The following is a 19,422-nucleotide window of genomic DNA, read 5'->3' as shown; positions in this document are numbered from 1 at the left end:
CATCAAAAACCTTAATTTCTTTTCGACTGAAGAAAGACATGGACATCTTGGATGACATAGTGGTGAGTAAATTATCAGAATTTTTTTTTTTTTTTTAAAGTGAAATACTCCTTTAACGTGGACAATACGAACAAAACTTTTCCAGGCCTCCACTACAACTGCAGTGTTTGAGGGTCAAAGTCACAGGCAACTAATGAAGACCAAGGCTGGCCACTTAGGTTCAAGCAGGGAGACAATAACTCCATTTGTTGTGCACTTTGATTTTTTAAACTTTGTAGACGTTTTACATTCACAAATAGCTATATTATACACTATGTGAAAGGTGATTCTGTGTATTCTGGTGTAGGTATTCTAAAGTGTTTTTGTTTTTATTTCTTAATCTTAGATCAAATATATAATTTTAACATGTATTATGGCTATTACATTAAAATCCCCCTTGTTTTAAATGCAGTTGTCGCATTTGAATCTTTGCAGTGTGTTTGTGGCCCACGAGACTCGGTCTGTTTCCAGGTTGTCATCAAATGAGAAGTGTTTTACAGTGATTGATTGTGTCCTTACAACAGGGGAATCAAAACAAGCTTTTAAGGCATGCAAAACCCTGTCACGTGGATCTTATTATTTGGCTACTGTAGGTGTCACTGCTGTCTGATATCCTTGGAGAGCTTTGTAACTTGCTGTGGTATTCCCCAAGAAATAAGCGATGACATCTGGAGCTTTGGATAAATAGTGACTATAATTTTTTTTTTTTTTGTGAACCATTACAAAATCAGCACTCTCAGTTAAATGGCACATCGGTTTCCTCGGTCTTTCAGTGTGAAAGTGTTAATTGTTGAGCATGTTCTGTTTTATTATTCTAGCGTGTGTGGCCAAACAGTGTAATTCTTGGCTGAGGTTAGATTTTGTGTTTTCAACGCTGGAACCGCAACAGTGACATTTACAGAGATTAATATAATTGAGCTGGATATGATGAGCAGAATTAAAATAAAGGTCAGTGTGGTGCATTGACAAAACAGTGGGATTTACAGTCAAGTGGCTTCTCTTCTATGTGTCAAATCTGAAGCTTTGTCATCGAAATGACAAAACTAAACGCTTACTCTAGACAAGGGTCTTGTTTACATCATTTGCATCAATCAGGCTGTTACATAAATTGTTTGCCATGCCCCAATGTAAGGTACAGACAATAACAACTTTACATATTAACATTGATCAGCGAACATAAACAAGCTCAACCCGAACCTGCTTGACGTGCAAGAATAGACTTTGTTGATTCTTGTGGAAGCTCAAAGTGCTGCGTAACATGAGAATGAAACTCAATGGTTCTTGCACGTCAATCAAGCATTTGTTTTACTATAACTGATGTGTGAGTTGATGAATGTTAATATGTAAATAAAAGCCTAAATTAAATCTGAACAGCATAAAGTGATTGAGTCTCTTCATAATATGTGGACTAAACCGCTCAATTCATATGGATTAGTTTTAAGAACTTTTCACAATCGGTCCTTGGGGTCAATATGACCCCAATCGACTTTTCCTTAATAAAAAAAAAATGGTTTCCTTTATCTGAGTGGAATAAGATTTTGTGACTTTTCCTACATAATCTATACACACACAAAAAAACTGGGCTTGATTCGGTTGTTCTGAAGGTGTGTAAAAAATTTTTTTACAAATCTGGTCTTTGGGGTCAATATGACCCCACATTGAAATGAATGGGAAATGTGAAAAAAAAAACTAAATATTTTTTATTCATTTGCCCAAAAAAATATATAAATCCATCATAAATCAGAAAATTTCCACACAGAAATGAAGGCCTACTACTAGAGCATAAATGTGATGTAGAAAAGACATGCTCACTCACACACACACACACACACACACACAAAAACACACACAAACAAACATGTATGAGTGTACTGCCACAGAGAGCATTTTTTAGAACTCACAAATGAAATCAGTCACAAATGCAGAACAAATTAAAGTGTGAGACCTAATACACATACACACACACTCACACACACTGATTATAGTTTTACAATTTGTTTTACATGTTTTTTGTAGCTTGTTATTGCTTTTTAAGTTCAGAATTTTATTGTAAAAAATGTTAGATTAGATGTTCACTCATATTGCTTTTGTTTTCATATTATTTATTTTATTTATTTTGCATTCTAAAGTTAATTATTTATTTTCTACACTTTTTTCAATGAAATCAACAATGTGCAACTAAAATCTGACTCCAAGTCTTGTCCTTTAGGTGCGTCTTATGTGGCATTTAGGTGTTCTTTTTCTGTGGCACTTTGTAAAAACGTCTCGGTTACGTATGTAACCCTCGTTCCCTGAGTAGGGAACGGAGACGTTACGTCAGAAGTGACGGAGATTGAGGGTTTCGCATAGAAAGCCAATCCTCTTCGAGTATTTAAAAACGAGCCAATGGCATGCAATGCCTTGGGGCTGCGGAAATTTGCATAGCGTACTCCGCCCTACTCCGTGAGTATAAAAGGAGGAAGTGAACGCAACCGCAGTATGTCTTCGCTGAGGAGCCAAGACTTACATACGGGTTACATACGTAACCGAGACGTTCCCTTTCGTAGTCACTTCGAGTTACGTCAGAAGTGACGGAGATTGGGGGTCTGTGCCATCACGCCATCTTCAAGCTGTCTTCCAGTGCCCTGCGAAAGTCTGGACCCCTCCTCTCTTTTTTAGGGATTCTACTTTGACACAGGATTACCAAGGTACACTGGGAAACATATCCCGGGAGGGACATGTTACCAGATGCCTACCGAAGGGAGGACTTAAGAAAACACATATGGCCACGAAGGAACGCATATGGAGTCACTGGAGCACCAACTGCAGGTGGCTGCTAAGATTTCAGCTCCAGGGGTGGCAGATGGCTTGCCAAGGGAAGACACATGCTCAGAGAGGCTTACAGTGGATAATACACATGAGACGGTTACCATGGGGGAACCGTACGCATGGAGGCACCTAGCCAGCATCCAGAGCCACAGCAGTGGTGCCCGCATCATCGGTGCTGGAGGACTCAAGACTTCAATGGAAGAACTGAGGAAATATCGCACTTATCCAGTCCGGGGAGTGGAGTGGCGAGCAAGCGAAGACACGTGAGCAGGTCCAGAACTGGCCGAAACGAGAACGTGAGAGGACACTGGCTCAAACCGCAGATTATAGAATCTGGCGAAGGTGTTGGATTTCGCCCAGCCTGCAGCTCTGCAGATGTCTGTTAGCGAGGCGCCGTGCACTAAAGCCCAAGAGGAGGCCACACTCCGAGTGGAATGGGCCGTCACACCAAGGGGGCACGGACAGCCTTGCTGCTGCTAAGACAAAGCAATGGCGTCCACTATCCAGTGGGACAGCCGTTGCTTTGAGAGGGCCCTTCCCTTCTGGCTCCCCCCATAACAGACAAAGAGCTGGTCTGAGGTCCTGAAACACTGCGTTTTGTCGACATAGGTGCGGAGACCACGTACCGGACAGAGCAGTGCCAAGGCTGGGTCTGCCTCCTCCAGGGGCAGCGCTTGCATGTTCACCACCTGGTCCCGGAAGGGAGTGGTGGGAACCTTGGGCACATATCCAGGCCGGGGTCTCAGGATCACGTGAGAGTAAGCCGGCCCGAACTCCAGGCACGCTTCGTCAACGGAGAATGCGTGCAGGTCCCCCACCCTCTTGATGGAGGCCAATGCAACCAGGAGTGCTGTCTTCATGGACAGAAACTTTAACTCTACCGATTGCAAAGGCTCAAAGGGATGCCTCTGCAGAGCACTTAAACTACCGAGAGGTCCCAAGAGGGTACGAGGGGAGGACGAGGCGGATGCAGCCTCCTCGCTCCCCTCAGGAAGCTGATGACCAGGTCGTGCTTCCCTAAGGACTTACCTTCCACTGCTTCATGAGAAGCGGCAATGGCCGCGACGTAAACCTTAAGGGTGGAGGGCGACAGCCTGCGCTCCAACCCTTCTTGCAGGAAGGAAAGCATGACCTCGATCGAACACCTCCGGGGGTCTTCTCCGCAAAAAGAACACCAATTGACGAAGAGGTTCCACTTCAACGCATAAAGATGTCTTGTGGACGACGCTCTTGCGGAAGTGATGGTTGCCGCCACCGCAGGTGGCAGCGAACTCAAACCTGCCTCGTCCCGTCCAGGAGCCACACGTGCAGCCTCCAAAGATCGGGACGAGGGTGTCACAGAGTGCCCCGTCTCTGAGAGAGTAGGTCCTGTCTCAGAGGAATAGGCCAAGGAGGTGCTGTCGCGAGGAGCATGAGTTCGGAGAACCACGTCTTGGTGGGCCAGTAGGGGGCTACCAGCAAGACCTGCTCCTCGTCCTCCTTGATCTTGCACAACAGCCGTGCAAGGAGGCTCACTGGGGGAAACGCATACTTGCGTGGGCCCCGTGGCCAGCTGTGCGCCAGCGCATCTGAGCCGAGCGTACCCCAGGTCAGGGAATAAAACCGGGCGCAGTGGGACGAGTCCCGAGAGGCGAACAGATCTATCTGTGCCTCCCCGAACTGGTCCCAAATCAGCTGGACCGACTGGGGATGGAGTCGCCATTCGCCGGAGATGGAACGGACCCGTGACAGCTCGTCGGCTGCCAGGTTCCGGTCTCCAGGAATGTATACTGCACGAAGGGACCTCAGGTGCTTCTGACTCCATATCAAGAGGTGGCGGGCGAGCTGCGACAACTGGCACTGCATGAAAAGTGGGATTTTCGTCCCCGTAAACTGCCGGAAATCTCCCTAATTTTCGGCAGTTAACGACAATTTACAGACTGTGAACGTCGCGTTCCACTGTGCCACATATTGACGGAAACGAACCATGACGTATGCATGCAGCGCTCGCGGAGGTGTGAATGGCCCTAATTAGCATATGAATAGCAGCACTGCGCGCGCCTTGCCAGAGAATGGCTTGAATTTCCTCACTCAGTATTGGTTGAAATTCACTACATTTAAACAAGAAAATCACTCGTGATTGGTTGGCAGATCTGTTACTATTGGTCAGCCGACATAAAATTATAATAATAATAATCATATATATATATATTCATATGATATGCTATTATGTTGTTTATTCATGTCATTGTTATCCTATGGACTAAATTATTATTACCATCAAGGACATGAATTTATTGAGGAAAGGAACATTTGCCACATACTGTTTATTCAAAGAAATAGCTTTATTAGAACAAACACAAAACTATGTACACAGCATAGGAGAACATCTTTCAAAGCACAGAAAACATGTCCTCCACCCTCTGGAAACATGGGACAACATACATACATACAGCACTACAGTTATACAAATAAATCAATAATATATTGCATCTCTATTCAAAAATAAATTGCCCTGAATGGCATCAGAATTGGGCACCAGATATATCAAACACAATGTACAGTGGAGCCAGAATTATGAACGAATAATAAGGATGAAATTTAAAGGTATGGTTCACTTTGAAATAAATTTTTGATATGTTTTATCTTATCTCAAGGGCATCCAAGATGCAGGTGGTTTTGTTTCCACAGTATTTTCAATTTTGATATTTTTAGGTCAAACTGTTGTTGTCTGTCAGTCATATAATGCAGGTCTATGGTCACCACCTCAAAGAGCATGCACAAAGAAGACCAAATTAAACATGATTTAATGACTCATAAATTAAGTACACAATGATTGACTAAGACACGAAATGAGCGTTTTGGGAAAGAAAACAAACAGTATTTATATTGTATAAATGTGTGTGTGTGTGTGTGTGTGTGTGTGTATATATATATATATATATATATATATATATATATTTAGATATACACAAAATGCAATACATCTTAATATGTTTAGATCTTCACAGTAAAACTTCCGAAATCTGTGTAAACAATGAGTGACGTACCAGTGCAAGATCGCTTCTGGCGGTTTCCACCGCATGCGCAGATCATATATATATATATACACACACACACACTGTTCATTTTCTCACACAAACCGCTCGTCTCGTATCTTAAGCCATCAAGGTGTACTTACAGTTATGATTAATTAAATCATGTTTAATTTGTACTTCTCTGTGCATGCTCTTTTAAGAGATCCCCATAGACTTCCATTATATGACTGACTGATGCCCTTGACGTAAGCCAAAACATTTCAAAAAATAATTTCAAAGTGAACTATCCCTTTAAAACTCTTAATTCAAGTCCTGTAGGCTTGGCTCATCAGGGCGAAGTGAATTTAAGTCTTTGCGACGCGTGCTTGAGGTTCACCTTGATGTACATACACCTCAGTGGCTGTGGAACCGAATTTCATGACCCCTTCTGCAAAGTTGAAAAAGACAAATGATTTAGATGTATGCAAAGGCAATCTGCCCCAAGTCCCCACATTTGTAAGCAAAAATATGTTTCTTCTGCATCCACTACCTGGTTTCCTTCAGGCGATGGCGGATGTCGACCAGTAGTTTCAGGACCTTTTTCTGGAACACTGAAATAAACGAACACATTTGGTGATGTTTACAATGCTCTAATTAGAATAACAAAGTTTGCTAGCTCACAAGAGAGAAGGTGTCTATTAAAAGTGTCTTCTCCACTGCCAATAGATCAACACTTACCACCAGGTTTCAGTCACTGCATCTCCCAGTCTCAGTCACTGCATCTATACCACAAAAAATGTGTTTTAAAAGTTATTATCAAATGATGAAACTGAACAGATTTATAAGATATTTAAAAACTTGGTCAAACATTTATAACTGAATATAACATGCCATGTTCCAGTTCTCTTTGGCGTTTTCACCACTGTCTCACGCTCAAAGTCATCTATAAACACAGACGTTAATCCAAATTAGTTTAGTTTTACTTTTTATTTGACTGGGGTCTGTTCAAAAGAAAAGAGGATGAGATCACAACACGTAACGTTACCTTGTTTAGGTGTTTTTTCTCCTATCAGCGAAGGACACCTCACTCCTTACAGCCCCTGAGAGACAAAACAAATCACAAACATCTGAAGATTTCACTCATCACACAAAGTGATGCAATTTTACAAACAAGGATAGCCTACACTAGAGCATACAAGCACATTACGCGCTTTATGTTTCATGACCCTGGCACTTATTATTTTTTCATAATTTCTGACGATATTCAGAGTAAATGAGTTAGTTTGATTACTATCAAAGAATGGTAGCTAACTTGCAGCCAGATAACAACGTGCAACCCAACGTACAGTTTAGTGTCCCAAATTTGTTCAAATTGAAATGAAACAAAAAAAGAATTAAGAGCAGCAAGCTAACGCAAAACAAAAAACTGTTCCGTTAGGTTAACACCCTTGGACATTCGCGGCAGTAATCACAGCCGATTTGTGAAGTTTAAGACAAAAACGCTAAACTACCAAAAACTATAAGTAGACATGGACATAGAATTCACTAAGCTGGACGAACTTACCTTCAATTTAGAGGAAAAGATGGGTTCCCCAGCGATCATGACGGCGAAGCAGGCTGAATATCTGTGTAGTTACTTTCTGCTTAAAAAAACACGCCACATGCCTGGCACGTTGCCTCAGCCAATCAGAGTGGCTGACGTTACAGGTTGGATTATGACGATATGCTGCCTCAGCCAATCAGAGTTACGTTCACTGGTTTTTGACTCAGGTTGAAAGGCTGTCGTCGGCTGTCCTTTGACTTTTCTGCTGCTGTTAGTTCATTTTAAATTAGGAATAAGGTGGATATACCTAAATAGGCTACCATGAAATGTAAAAATACATATATGCATAAATAAATAACTTTATTAGGTTACTTAAATTAAATAAACCAGTCAAAAAAATTGTAAAAAACAAAAACAAAAAACATCTGTTTATAACTGTGAATTAACATCAAAGATGTTATCATATATTTTGAAAACTGCTTCCGTAAATGTTATGATGAATCTTATAATTTTATTAGGAAAATTTCATATTTATAAGAGTAAAATGAATAATTCTAAACCTTGTTTGAAGTTTTTTTTTTTTTTGGTCTAATTTTTAGTTTTCTGTATATTCTGTCTCTCAAATGTATCGATAAAAATGTAGTGATACAATTGTATTTGCTAAAGAATATTGAAGCTAATTGAAGCTAATTTTCTTTCTTTAAATAGTACAAATTACTGGTTTCTAACTTTCTCTTAAATCATAATATTATACACAATAGAGATAGTCCCTTTCCTGTTTTTATTTCATTTGTTCAATTCTGTCCTATTTTTATTTGTTTCTTATTTATTGTGAAATTATTATTTGTTGATTGTTATCTTTTTGGATGTCATGTTATTGTTGTAATTGTTGTGCATTATGTGCAATGTTAAAAAAAACAAAAAACAAAAAAAACACAGCAATTAGGTTATACTGAGCCTGATCTTGTCTTAGAATGAAGTTATACCTTTCAGAAAAATGTTACCTGGGGTGAAACTCCCCTACCCTTATTTGCATGTGTATAGCTCACAGCATTTTCATTTACATGTCAAAGCCTCCTCTAGATTTAGGAGAAGGGGGGACAATGGGGGGACAACTGCCAAGCAAGGCCCACGTCAATTTCCGGCAATTCACAGCAGTTTTGAGTGTTACCTGTAAATTGCCGTGTGCAGTCGTAAACCTGAACTTCCACGACAATCTACAGTGCCGCTTACTGACGAAAATCCCACTTTTCATGCAGTGTGGCGCGAGCGTAGACCCCCCTGGTGGTTGATGTACGCTACTGCCGTAGTGTTGTCTGACCGGACAAGCACGTGCCGGCCCGAGAGCAACGCTCTGAAGCGGTGCAGGGCGAGCCGTACTGCCAGCAGCTCGAGGCAATTGATGTGCATGAGGCGCTGGGCTCCTGTCCAGGAACCGGCGGCTGCATGCCCATTGCACATGGCACCCCAACCCGTTGTAGACGCATCCGTGGAGACGATGAGATGCCTGGAAAACTCGCTGAATAGGGACCCCTGTCCCTAAGAAGCTGAGGTTCGACCACGGGAAGAAGGTTCGGCGGCACGTCGGAGTCACTGGAACTCGGAGCGAGCCGCGATGCCATGCCCACCTCGGGACTCGATCGCGAAGCCACAGCTGAAGCGGTCTCATATGAAGCAAACCGAGCGGCGTTGCCGCGGATGCCATATGCCCCAGGAGCCTCTGAAATAGTTTCAGTGGAGCCGCACTCTTGCCCTCGAACTGTCGAAGACAAGCCAGCAGTGAGTGCGCGCGCTCGTTCGTGAGCTGCGCGGACATGGCGACCGAGTCTATCTCCATGCCGAGAAAAGAGATCCTCTGCACGGGGCAAAGTTTGCTCTTTTCCCGGTTGACCCGAAGGCCCAGACGGGCTAGGTGCCGGAGCACCAGGTCTCTGTGTTCGCAAACCTGAGCTCGAGAGTGTGCTAGTATCAGCCAGTCGTCGAGATAATTCAGGATGCGAACCCCGTGTTCGCGAAGGGGAACAAGGGCTGCCTCGACGATCTTCGTGAAGACGCGAGGGGACAGAGCTAACCCGAATGGGAGAACGGCGTACTGGTATGCCTGGCCCTCGAAGGCAAACCGAAGAAACGGTCTGTGTCGAGGAAAAATGGAGACATGGAAGTACGCGTCCTTCAGGTCGATCGCTGCAAACCAATCCTGACACCGAACACATTCGAAAATGCGTTTGGCCGTGAGCATTTTGAACGGTAGTCGATGGAGAGAACGGTTCAAAATGCGCAGGTCCAGGATCGGTCGTAACCCACCGGTCTTTTTGGGGACAATGAAGTAGGGGCTGTAAAACCCGGACCTCACCTCGGCTGGAGGGACCGTCTCGATTGCACCCTTCGCCAGCAGGGTCGCAATCTCCGCTCTCAAGACTGGGGCATTGCCACCGACCATCGTGGAGCGAACTCCCCTGAAGCGGGGAGGAGACCGTGCGAACTGAATCGCGTAGCCGAATCTGATCGTTCTGATGACCCAGCGGGATACCCCGGGAAGCGCTAGCCAGGCTCCCAGGAAGTGAGCCAACGGGGTCATGCGAACCACAGACGTCCCCCCGGAGGGGCAGCGGGGCGGGTCGACTGGCACGCGTGCAGGAGTTACCCCGCTCGGATGCGTCGAAGCCCGCTCCCCGACAGAAGGGACCAGGGAAAGCGGAGCGTTCCACGGGGGTCTGTTCTGCCGGGGATCTGGCGATAGAGGGGGAAGGGATTGGCGTAGCCCGGGGACGACACACGCACCCTTCCGCGCCCTCAGAGACAGAGAGGAATGAACGGGGCGACGCACTGGACGTCGTGCGTGCTCATTCCAGTCTGTGTGCTCAATGACAGTGTCAGCTTTTCCTCCACCAGCTCAGGGAGCTAGCTAGAACAAAAGATTCTCCACCGGCCCTCCACCGGGGAAGGAGGGGCCCTGCTACCGCCTCCTGAGAAAAACCATGACACTATCACTGAGCGGCCCGCCTCAGGAACATCGCTTCGTCTGGCGTTTAGCGGGGCACACGGCCTGAGGGGGGGGGACGCTTACCTGTGGCCTCCTCCGCGACGCGAACCGGCTGAAGGCTGCTGCTGGGGCCGCGTGGGAGGGAAGGGAGCCGCAGGGGGGCGTCCTCGGCGGCGAGCTGGCGGAGGCGTCTGAGCCGACGGCTGGTTGGAGGCAGCAGCTGGCCGTCGGGGCAGAGAAACCGCCTTCGTCTGCTCCTAGGCGGTCGAGAAGTGCTGGGCAAAGTCCTGGACCGCACCGCCGAACATTATGATGCTCCTGGACCACAGCGGTGGGCATCACCTGACCAAGGGAGCGAGCGACCGCCTCCGTGACCCGTTTAAGGACAAGGTAGGCGGCAGGCTCGCAGCTCGCTTGGTCCGTCACCTCCTCGTGCACATTCCTGAGCAGCTAGCTTTGTAGGTGCTCATCATATGCAGGGCGGAGGCTGCCTGTCCCGCCGCTCTACAGAATCGCGCCGCCATAGACGACGAGAACCCATAGGCTTTGGAGGGGCATCTGAGAGCAACCGCCGGTTGACCGGGGGAGCCCCAGCGTACCCACAGACAGCCGCATCGCCGAGGGGAGGAAGGGCGGGGAACTAAAGCATGCTTTTTTTTTTTTAATTATTTATTTATTTATTTATATATATATATTTTTTTTTAGTGCGTGTCAGTTCCGCATGCAACTCGGGGAAAAAAGGAAATTGGGGTTGGCCGTGGCCGTAAGGCGGCAGCGTTACCCAAAAACCAATTATTCAGCCGCGAGAGATCGGGATAGGGCGGAGTTCCACCCCCACCCGATGCTCACGGAGGCCCGAGATAGCACGGCCATCATCGCAGGATCAGACATATTATTTTTAAATACTCGAAGAGGATTGGCTTTCTATGCGAAACCCCCAATCTCCGTCACTTCTGACGTAACTCGAAGTGACTACGAAAGGGAACAGACGTTTCAAAATGCATCAAAAACTACAACAATTATACTATTTAAAAAATTTATTATTTTAAATGTCCTTTCTTATGTTTATATATGTATATAAAAATTCATAAAATGTATTTCAAAAGTTGTGATTAGTTGTGAAAAGTAGTCAGTAATGTAGTAGGCCACATGCAGTAAAATGAATGGCTCTCTATTGCCTCTGCTGGTCAAAACTATTTATTTCTAAAACTGTAAAGAATTTAGTTTTATCTCTAACCAGTAGATGGCTTAATTCTACAAATAACACCTAGCTCAATATCCAGAAGCAATTTAAATTAAATTTTGATCATTATTTAAGTGATTTTTTCATAAAAAATTAAGATTTCATATGCAAGTTTATGGTGTGGTTGAGGAATTGTGTTGTAAATAGGTACAAAAGTACTTCTTATCTCCCAAAACACAGCATTAATGAATAGATGAGAAGTAAACAAAAAAAAAAACATATATTATTTGTATTATTAAAAATGTATAGTTTTTGTACAATTTCTCTATCAATTGTTGGGGTCATATTGACCCCAAGGACCAGATTTGTAAACAGGAAACGAAGACCTTTTGAGGGTTAAGTGTCAAAGTGTCAGTTGCCTAGCTGTCAATGGAGGGACAGAAATCGCTTCTATTTCATTAAAATTATCTTCATTTGTGTTCCAAAGATGAACGAAAGTCTTATGGGTTTGGAACGATATGAGAGTAATTAATGACAGAATGTTTATTTTTGGCTGAACTAACCCTTTAAATTGGTTCAAAAATTGTAGGTAACACTTTATTTTGATAGTCCACTTAAGACATTCAACTAACTACAAGTAACTTTGCTGCCACATGTCAACTAACTATCATTAGAGTACTAGTAGACTGTCAGCTTAATATCTGCTAACACTTTATTTTGTTGGTCCCCCAACAGACATTCAACTGACTGTAAGTAACTTAGCAACTACAAGTCAACTTGTTCTCCTAACCTGAACCCTAACACCTAACCCTAACCTAAACGTCTACTGACAGTCTACTACAGCCTACTAATACTCTAATGACACTTAGTTGACATGTAGTTGAAAAGTTACTTATAGTTAGTAGAATGTCTAAAGTGACTATCAAAATAAAGTGTAACCAAATTATAATTTTAAGATCGCTAGTAAAAATAAAAATACTATACTATCAAGCATGGAAATTTGAATTAAAAGTTGCATTGAAAATGAGAAATTATGAATTTCTTAATTATTTGTGTAAAACGTTTTTAATTTATTATTTAACGTTGTAACTTTCCTTTTCTAAATAATTAATTTCCAGGAGTAGATGAAAAAAATGGTCTTGAACGCCACTGTACGTAACGGTGTAGAGCTATTGTTCATGTAGGCAGAGCTACATAACTAAACCCACATGTGTCCAGCCACGAGGCTTCAAGTGTTTTTTGAGGCCAGTTAGTCACTGCTGCAGTGATTCATCCTCTTCACAATGCATCACATTTCCTAACCCTTCTTATGCACAATAAGACCAAACATTAATGGACTTGAACACCCACCTGAGAGAAATTTTCACAGGTTCGGTACCAATACACATCTATCTATTATCACAAAATAAGATATTTTGAAAAATGTGGTTAACCAAAGAGTTTTGGTGCCCACTGACCATTGCACAGAAAAAAAAATCTCATTATATTTTCTTTTATATGCCACAGAAGAAAATGAGTTATAGAACAACATGCATGAGTAAATTAAAGGGTTAGTTCACCCAAAAATGAAAATTAAGTCATGAATTACTCATACCAACCCCATAAGACCTTTGTTCATCTTCGGAAAACAAATGAAGATATTTTTGATTAAATTGATCAAATTGAGATTTTGATTTGAATTAAATTGAGAGCTTGATCACCACCATAGGCACCCTAAAGGATTGAAACTTGATGGCCCAGAAAGTCATTGAAGAAAATGTTTAAATATTCCATGTGACTTCAGTGGCTCAACTATAAGTTTATCAAGCAACGAGAAAACTTTTTGTGTGAAAATAAAACAAAGGTAACGGCTTTATTCGACTAATCCTTTTCTTTCTTCTGGGCCTGAGATGAGAGAGTTCAAGAGATTTCCATGACGCATGCGCAAGAACTACTTTATTTTTCTACTACTTCTTGTTCAGTTCTCGAGCGTGTGTCGTGGAAATCTCTTGAACTCTCGTCTGAGGCCCAGAAGGAAGAAAAGGAATAGTCAAATAAAGTCGTTATTTTTGTTGGGGGGGTTTTTTCGCACAAAAAGTATTCTCGTCACTTGATAAACTTAAAGTTGAGCCACTTTAGTCTGTAGTATACAGTTTTGGGTAAACTATCCCTTTAAGACAGAATTTTCATTTCTCTTAAAAAGTGCCACAGCTTACCCCAAGTTCCCCCTGTGTTCCTTACGGCCAGTCTGAATGCGATCTACTTGTAGTCTTGGAAATATAATATTATCTAATATATATAATATAATCTAATATAAAATATAATTTAAAAAATATAATCGGTATTGAAAATAAACAATGATTTCCACGAACAATAATGAGAAGATGTTTTCATTATTAGTTGCTATATAGCAAATGTTCTGGGAATCCTTTATTTTATTTTTATAATAAGTCTCCTTGTGTCCTTACTGTATGTTTTTTCTCCTTTTATTATGTTTGGAAATTAGTCAGACTGACATACATTCCCATGCATACATTTCCACCACTTGATGAATGGGAAAATGATCAAGGAACCACAGCAATATATACAAAAAGGGGAAATGATTTTCTTACCGAAAGGGAACATGAGGTTTACTAAATATGCTCTACTTCCCTCTGGCGTGAATGTTTATAGACAGCTGTGCACTTTGCTCATTGCTCAACTCTAGGGAATTTGGTATGACTTTCATGCATAATTCAAAAACCTTTTAATTAAACTTCATTATTCTGCTTACCAACTATCCAAATATAACCAGGCAATGAGTCCCACTGGCTTTACTTTGTTTGGATTTGGGTTTGCTTTTTGTTATTACAAGAACATCTTCCCATATCATACATCTTTCTTGGATTTGTATAAATACAGCAGTCAACATTTGAAGTGGATCAAACCCTTTCATCAAAGTCACATGATTTTTTTTTTTTTTTTTTGCTCCACTTCAAATGTTCTATAAAGATAAACTAAGCATTGGTTTTCTTATAATGGTTTTCTTATAATCAAAAAACCTTGCCACCATAATTTTGTGTTAAAAAAATAAATGTTAAATATTCTGTGGGAACCTTCTCCGGAGGGGGTGGTGATGATTTCTGAAACCCTCAATCATCACAAGTAGGTAAAAAATGTCCTTGCTGGTGATTTTTACACAATCACAGGAAAAATGCAATGCATTTTTCCTTCTGACTACAGACTGAACTGAACACAAGTTTCCTCTTCCTTGCTTTGGACCTCCTTCGTATGAAAGAATCTTAGGTAAAAACAAGACGTGTTCACCATAAAATACCATGGCAAATATTTTCAAACTGTCTGTACTGTTCCATTAGTACGACTTGTTAATCTGTGTTATAGGGTTGTTTTTTTAGTGCGTGGACAAATATCGCAATCTATGATGAATTACGTGGCATGGGTTGGCTTTAAATTCATTACCTTACCACTGAAATAACAATCCTTCTTTTCAAGGAAGTGAAACGCCCAACACAACACATTAAGGTTGGCAAAGTCATTTAACAGTATTTTCTAAGCAGATGCTTGTTTACTAAGAAAATTAGCAAAGGAGTGCAACAGTTGGTATTTTCTCCCACTTATTTTCTACATAGAGACATACCAAACCAACCAGATTAGATTTATACTACACAAAATCATTTACTATACATACTTTTTTTTTTTCTTTGCTGTCACGAAATAATAGCTTATTCAAAATAAGTCCTAAGAGAGTATGCGATTTTGGATGTATAGCCTAAATCAGGGGTTTTCAAACTTTTTGTGTGACATATTATGATATTACATATATTATGAGTTTCATTTGAACAACAGGCATATTTACATAGCAATGGAGTTCTATACAGTAATAAACACACTTGGATATAGTCAGCATTTCAAAACCTTTGGCGATTTTAGGGGATTATTAATGTTAATCTTCAGAGTTTTACAAGTCCTCAAAAAGTACTAGGCTTGAGTTTGTACACTTAATAGGACATCCGCAAAGCATTTCAGAAACACAAGATCAAGAAACTAATGTTAACCGGAAATCAAAATAATAACAGGCCTTATTCATTCCATTTATCCATTTATATTTCGTTTCAAAATAGGCATAAACTGCCTATAAAGGCTATGCATGTGATGTGACTGAGAACATATTTGCCTCTGCCCTATAACGTTACACATTTAATGCAAACACAGTAGGCCTAACGTTATTCCAGGTTAAAATTAAAAGAAAGTTGTTTAAAGGAAAAGCCTTTGGAGTCTATTTGCCAGCCTGATATGAACATAACATCCTCCTGTCACCCTCCACATCTTTCCCTTCCTCTTTGTATCGTCTGTCTAATATACTGTAGACCTATATTTAAAACAAACAACTAAATAAATGCTCTCCTAACCTGTTGCTATCCACCGATCCGGTGTTGTGGTTGTGACGACATATCACACAATAGCTTGACAATTAAATTAAATGACATTTTATATAAATATAGGCCTATATACTCTTTTTACTTTTTTAAAAGGGAATTTCCAGGTAAAATGAAGGTAAAAAAAATATATATATTTTGCCTTTTCACGGACCACCTGCATTACCCTCACGGACCACTGGTGGTCCGCGGACCACAGTTTGGGAATCGCTGGCCTAAATGTTACTGTTTATGTTTTCAGTAAGGCGAAATGCATGTTAGTGTTAATTGTTCAGTTATGCTGGACATTTAGAAGAGTTTCTGTAATGTTTTAAAAAAAATAGTTTTTTCAGTAAAAGTGGTGCTTGTGCTTAGGCTATTATTAATTGCTTCACTCAGAGTGTAATAACGCCAGTATTAACACCAGTCTATTCTTCTTTGTTTATTGTTGTGAAGACATGACCAGAGCAAAGGCAGGAGACCTTATTGACTTCAAAATAAATTATATCAAATCAAAAATAACATAAACAAAAACACTGAAGGTATTATTGTCAACCATTTGACAATAATAGGGAATTTAAATATGTTCACATACATCCCAACAAACAAAGAACATTCCCCTAACGTTCCCGAATGTTCCCATGAGGTTATTTGTTGGGAACCAAACAAGAACGTTATAGGAAAGTTCCATGTAGATTATTTTAGGTTCCATTTTCATGATGTAAGGAGAACGTTCCCAGAACCTAAATTTGTTTGTTGGGATAATACATATCTACACTGAAATGAAAATAATATTCAAAATACATTAACCTTAATTATACAAGGAAAGTAATGCAAATAATAAACAAATACATTTCTACATACTATAAACGTAAACACAATAAAACATGAAACAATAACCCCCTGCTCCCATTGAGAAATGGACTATGCCTACACTACCCAGAATTCTTTGGGATGGCATAAAATGAGGAACAGGAAGGCCTCACGTCCTCTTAAACACCCACCCCCGGAAACCATGTGCAGACCCAGAAGGTTAGTTTTGCAAATGAGGATAAAACTAATAATTTGTTTAAATTCCAAATGAAGAAAATAAAGAAATAAATCTCTTGGTGTTTTTTATCAGTCTAATGTGCACCTCAGAAAAGAAAAAGCCACCAAATAATGAGAAACAAACATTTATTGAAAGAATATAAACCAAACAAACACAGGGCATATACTGCCATCAGGGGTGACTTAGGACTTTTCACAATTATATATTGCATATATTGCATATTTGTCACAATTGTATATATTGCATATAATGATGAAAGAAATTGCATTAGTAATAGTGCATGGCAGAATTCTATAGACATTAATTAATTGAAGTGTTCTCATTTATTTATGAAAGAAATAGACCCATTCATTGTAGACATATTCACTAATTTAGTCATTTCGCATCTGTCGATGGAGAGAAAATGTAAAAAGCAATGTTGGCAGAGATTTCAGCTTATAAATTCCCCTATCCTAAAGAGAGTGAAGTGCTATTAGGTGCTAATGTGGATTTCTGTCTAGATATGTAATAAAAATTTTGCAAAAGAAAGCTTCAAAAAGGTGAATTTTAGATAAAGAGAGAAACACACCTGTTCAGCGGTCATTTTCCACAAAGGCAGGGCGTTTCAAATCAGCACTTACTAGTGCTAAATTAATCCCCTATTTTAGCGGCATCTACTGTTTTAGAAGAGAAAGTTGCTCAACTGCATTTGTGAGATAATCGAGCCTGTTCTCATCCTTTGGCGTCATATAGGTGACGCCATATGAAATTTTGTTGTTTGGCACCCTTTAGCGTCAATATAACACGCAGAACCCAAGGCGTCATACAGGTGACTGGCATCCTTTAGCGTCAATATGAGACGCAGACCCTACCCCAGACCCATTACAGTGCATGTTATATTGGCGCTTAAGAGTGCCATGTGTGTAGTATTTCGACAAAATGTCATATGGCGTCACATATATGACGCCAAAGGATGAGAATGTGTTGGATTATCTGCCTGGACACATTTGTGAGAAAATCGAGCCGAGAGATATCATAACAGACAGATATGCATTTGTATGCACTAGATTTGGTATTTGTTCAAAAGTTACATGCAATTTGTTGGATGGTTTGTATTTATTTGTGAAATTTTATCTAGGCTCATTTATTTAGATTTGCAAAACACAATGCATATGTGTTACTCCAGTGCATTTTCGCTCAAATTGACCTATGTACTTGCACATTGCTTTCTGTTTGTTTGCCAGTCGAGTTTTCCTTTGCAAAGCAGATTAAGTATGTTGCTTGATTTGTTTGTTTAATTATGGCTCAATGTTAACTCCATACTTCTGGTTCATTCACCATGAATGAGAAAAGAAATAAAGAGAGAGCACTCAAATGTACTTGACAGCTCCCCAGCTCTCTGTTATGCAAGGATCCCCACAGGCATCCTATTTCTCGCCTCAGCATCCAGACACTGATGTGCATTACGGTCTGAGCAACTAGAGACTATGGCTTAGCTCAGAGAAGCGGCAATATTCTGATTGTTTTGGCTGCTCCGACTCAAATCCATTTAGTTGTTTGTTGTCTAGTGAATCGCGAACATGTCATGCTCCTGAACCAGTTCTTTTGAATGATTCATATGAACCGATTCGCAATTGCAAAGTGTTTGTAAAGCATTCCATTGTAGAATAATATCAATAATAATAATATGAATTTATAGTAACTATGATATTTTGGTGGAAATGAATGAGTATCATTGAAGAAGAGTGACATTGGAACCATAAACTACTCTGATGTTCACATAATCTTTATAATTTACTCAAAACGACTATAATTAAAAAAAAAAAAAAAGATTGACCACAGAAATTGATGTAAAATGCGAACTGTAATGAATAATGAATGATAATTTTATGTGGCATTGATTCCACAAGGTGCTGAAAGCATTCTTTAGAAATGCTGGCTCATATTGATAGGATAGCATCTTGCAGTTGATAGAGATGGGATGCACATCCAGGGCACGAAGCTCCCATTCCTCCACATCCCAAAGATGCTCTATTGGGTTGAGATCTGGTGACTGTGGGGGCCATTTTAGTACAGTGAACTCATTGGCATGTTCAAGAAACCAATTTGAAATGATTTGAGCTTTGTGACATGGTGCATTATCCTGCTGGAAATAGCCATCAGAGGATGGGTACATGGTGGCCATAAAGGGATGGACATGGTCAGAAACAATGCTCAGGTAGGCCGTGGCATTTAAATGATGCCCAATTGGCACCAAGGGGCCTGAAGTGTGCCAAGAAAACATCCCCCACACCATTACACCACCACCTGCACAGTGGTAACAACGCATGATGAATCCATCCAATTCTCATTCTGTTTACGCCAAATTCTTACTCTAGATCTTTCCACTGTTAGTCCATACAGGGGATATCCAGATTTTTTTTCCTCTCATTTGGATATGACAGCC

The 19,422-nt window shown here is 41.0% G+C and overlaps 1 long non-coding RNA gene across 1 annotated transcript; it reads right to left on the bottom strand.

Moving 5' to 3' along the window:
* Positions 1-5,150: 5,150 nt before the first annotated feature.
* Positions 5,151-7,784, bottom strand: LOC120491780 (uncharacterized). The gene is made up of 6 exons (XR_016169252.1): positions 7,408-7,784; positions 6,889-6,943; positions 6,735-6,786; positions 6,582-6,625; positions 6,394-6,454; positions 5,151-6,291 (listed from the first exon to the last, which is right to left on the bottom strand). It is a non-coding gene; the product is annotated as an uncharacterized LOC120491780 (long non-coding RNA).
* Positions 7,785-19,422: the final 11,638 nt, after the last annotated feature.

The sequence above is a fragment of the Pimephales promelas genome, chromosome 7 (genome assembly GCF_988280905.1).
Source record: "Pimephales promelas chromosome 7, fPimPro1.hap1.1, whole genome shotgun sequence".
In the NCBI taxonomy this organism is placed as follows: domain Eukaryota; kingdom Metazoa; phylum Chordata; class Actinopteri; order Cypriniformes; family Leuciscidae; genus Pimephales; species Pimephales promelas.
The sequence above is the reverse complement of the archived record's forward strand: the minus strand, read 5'-3'. Positions and strand labels throughout refer to the sequence as shown.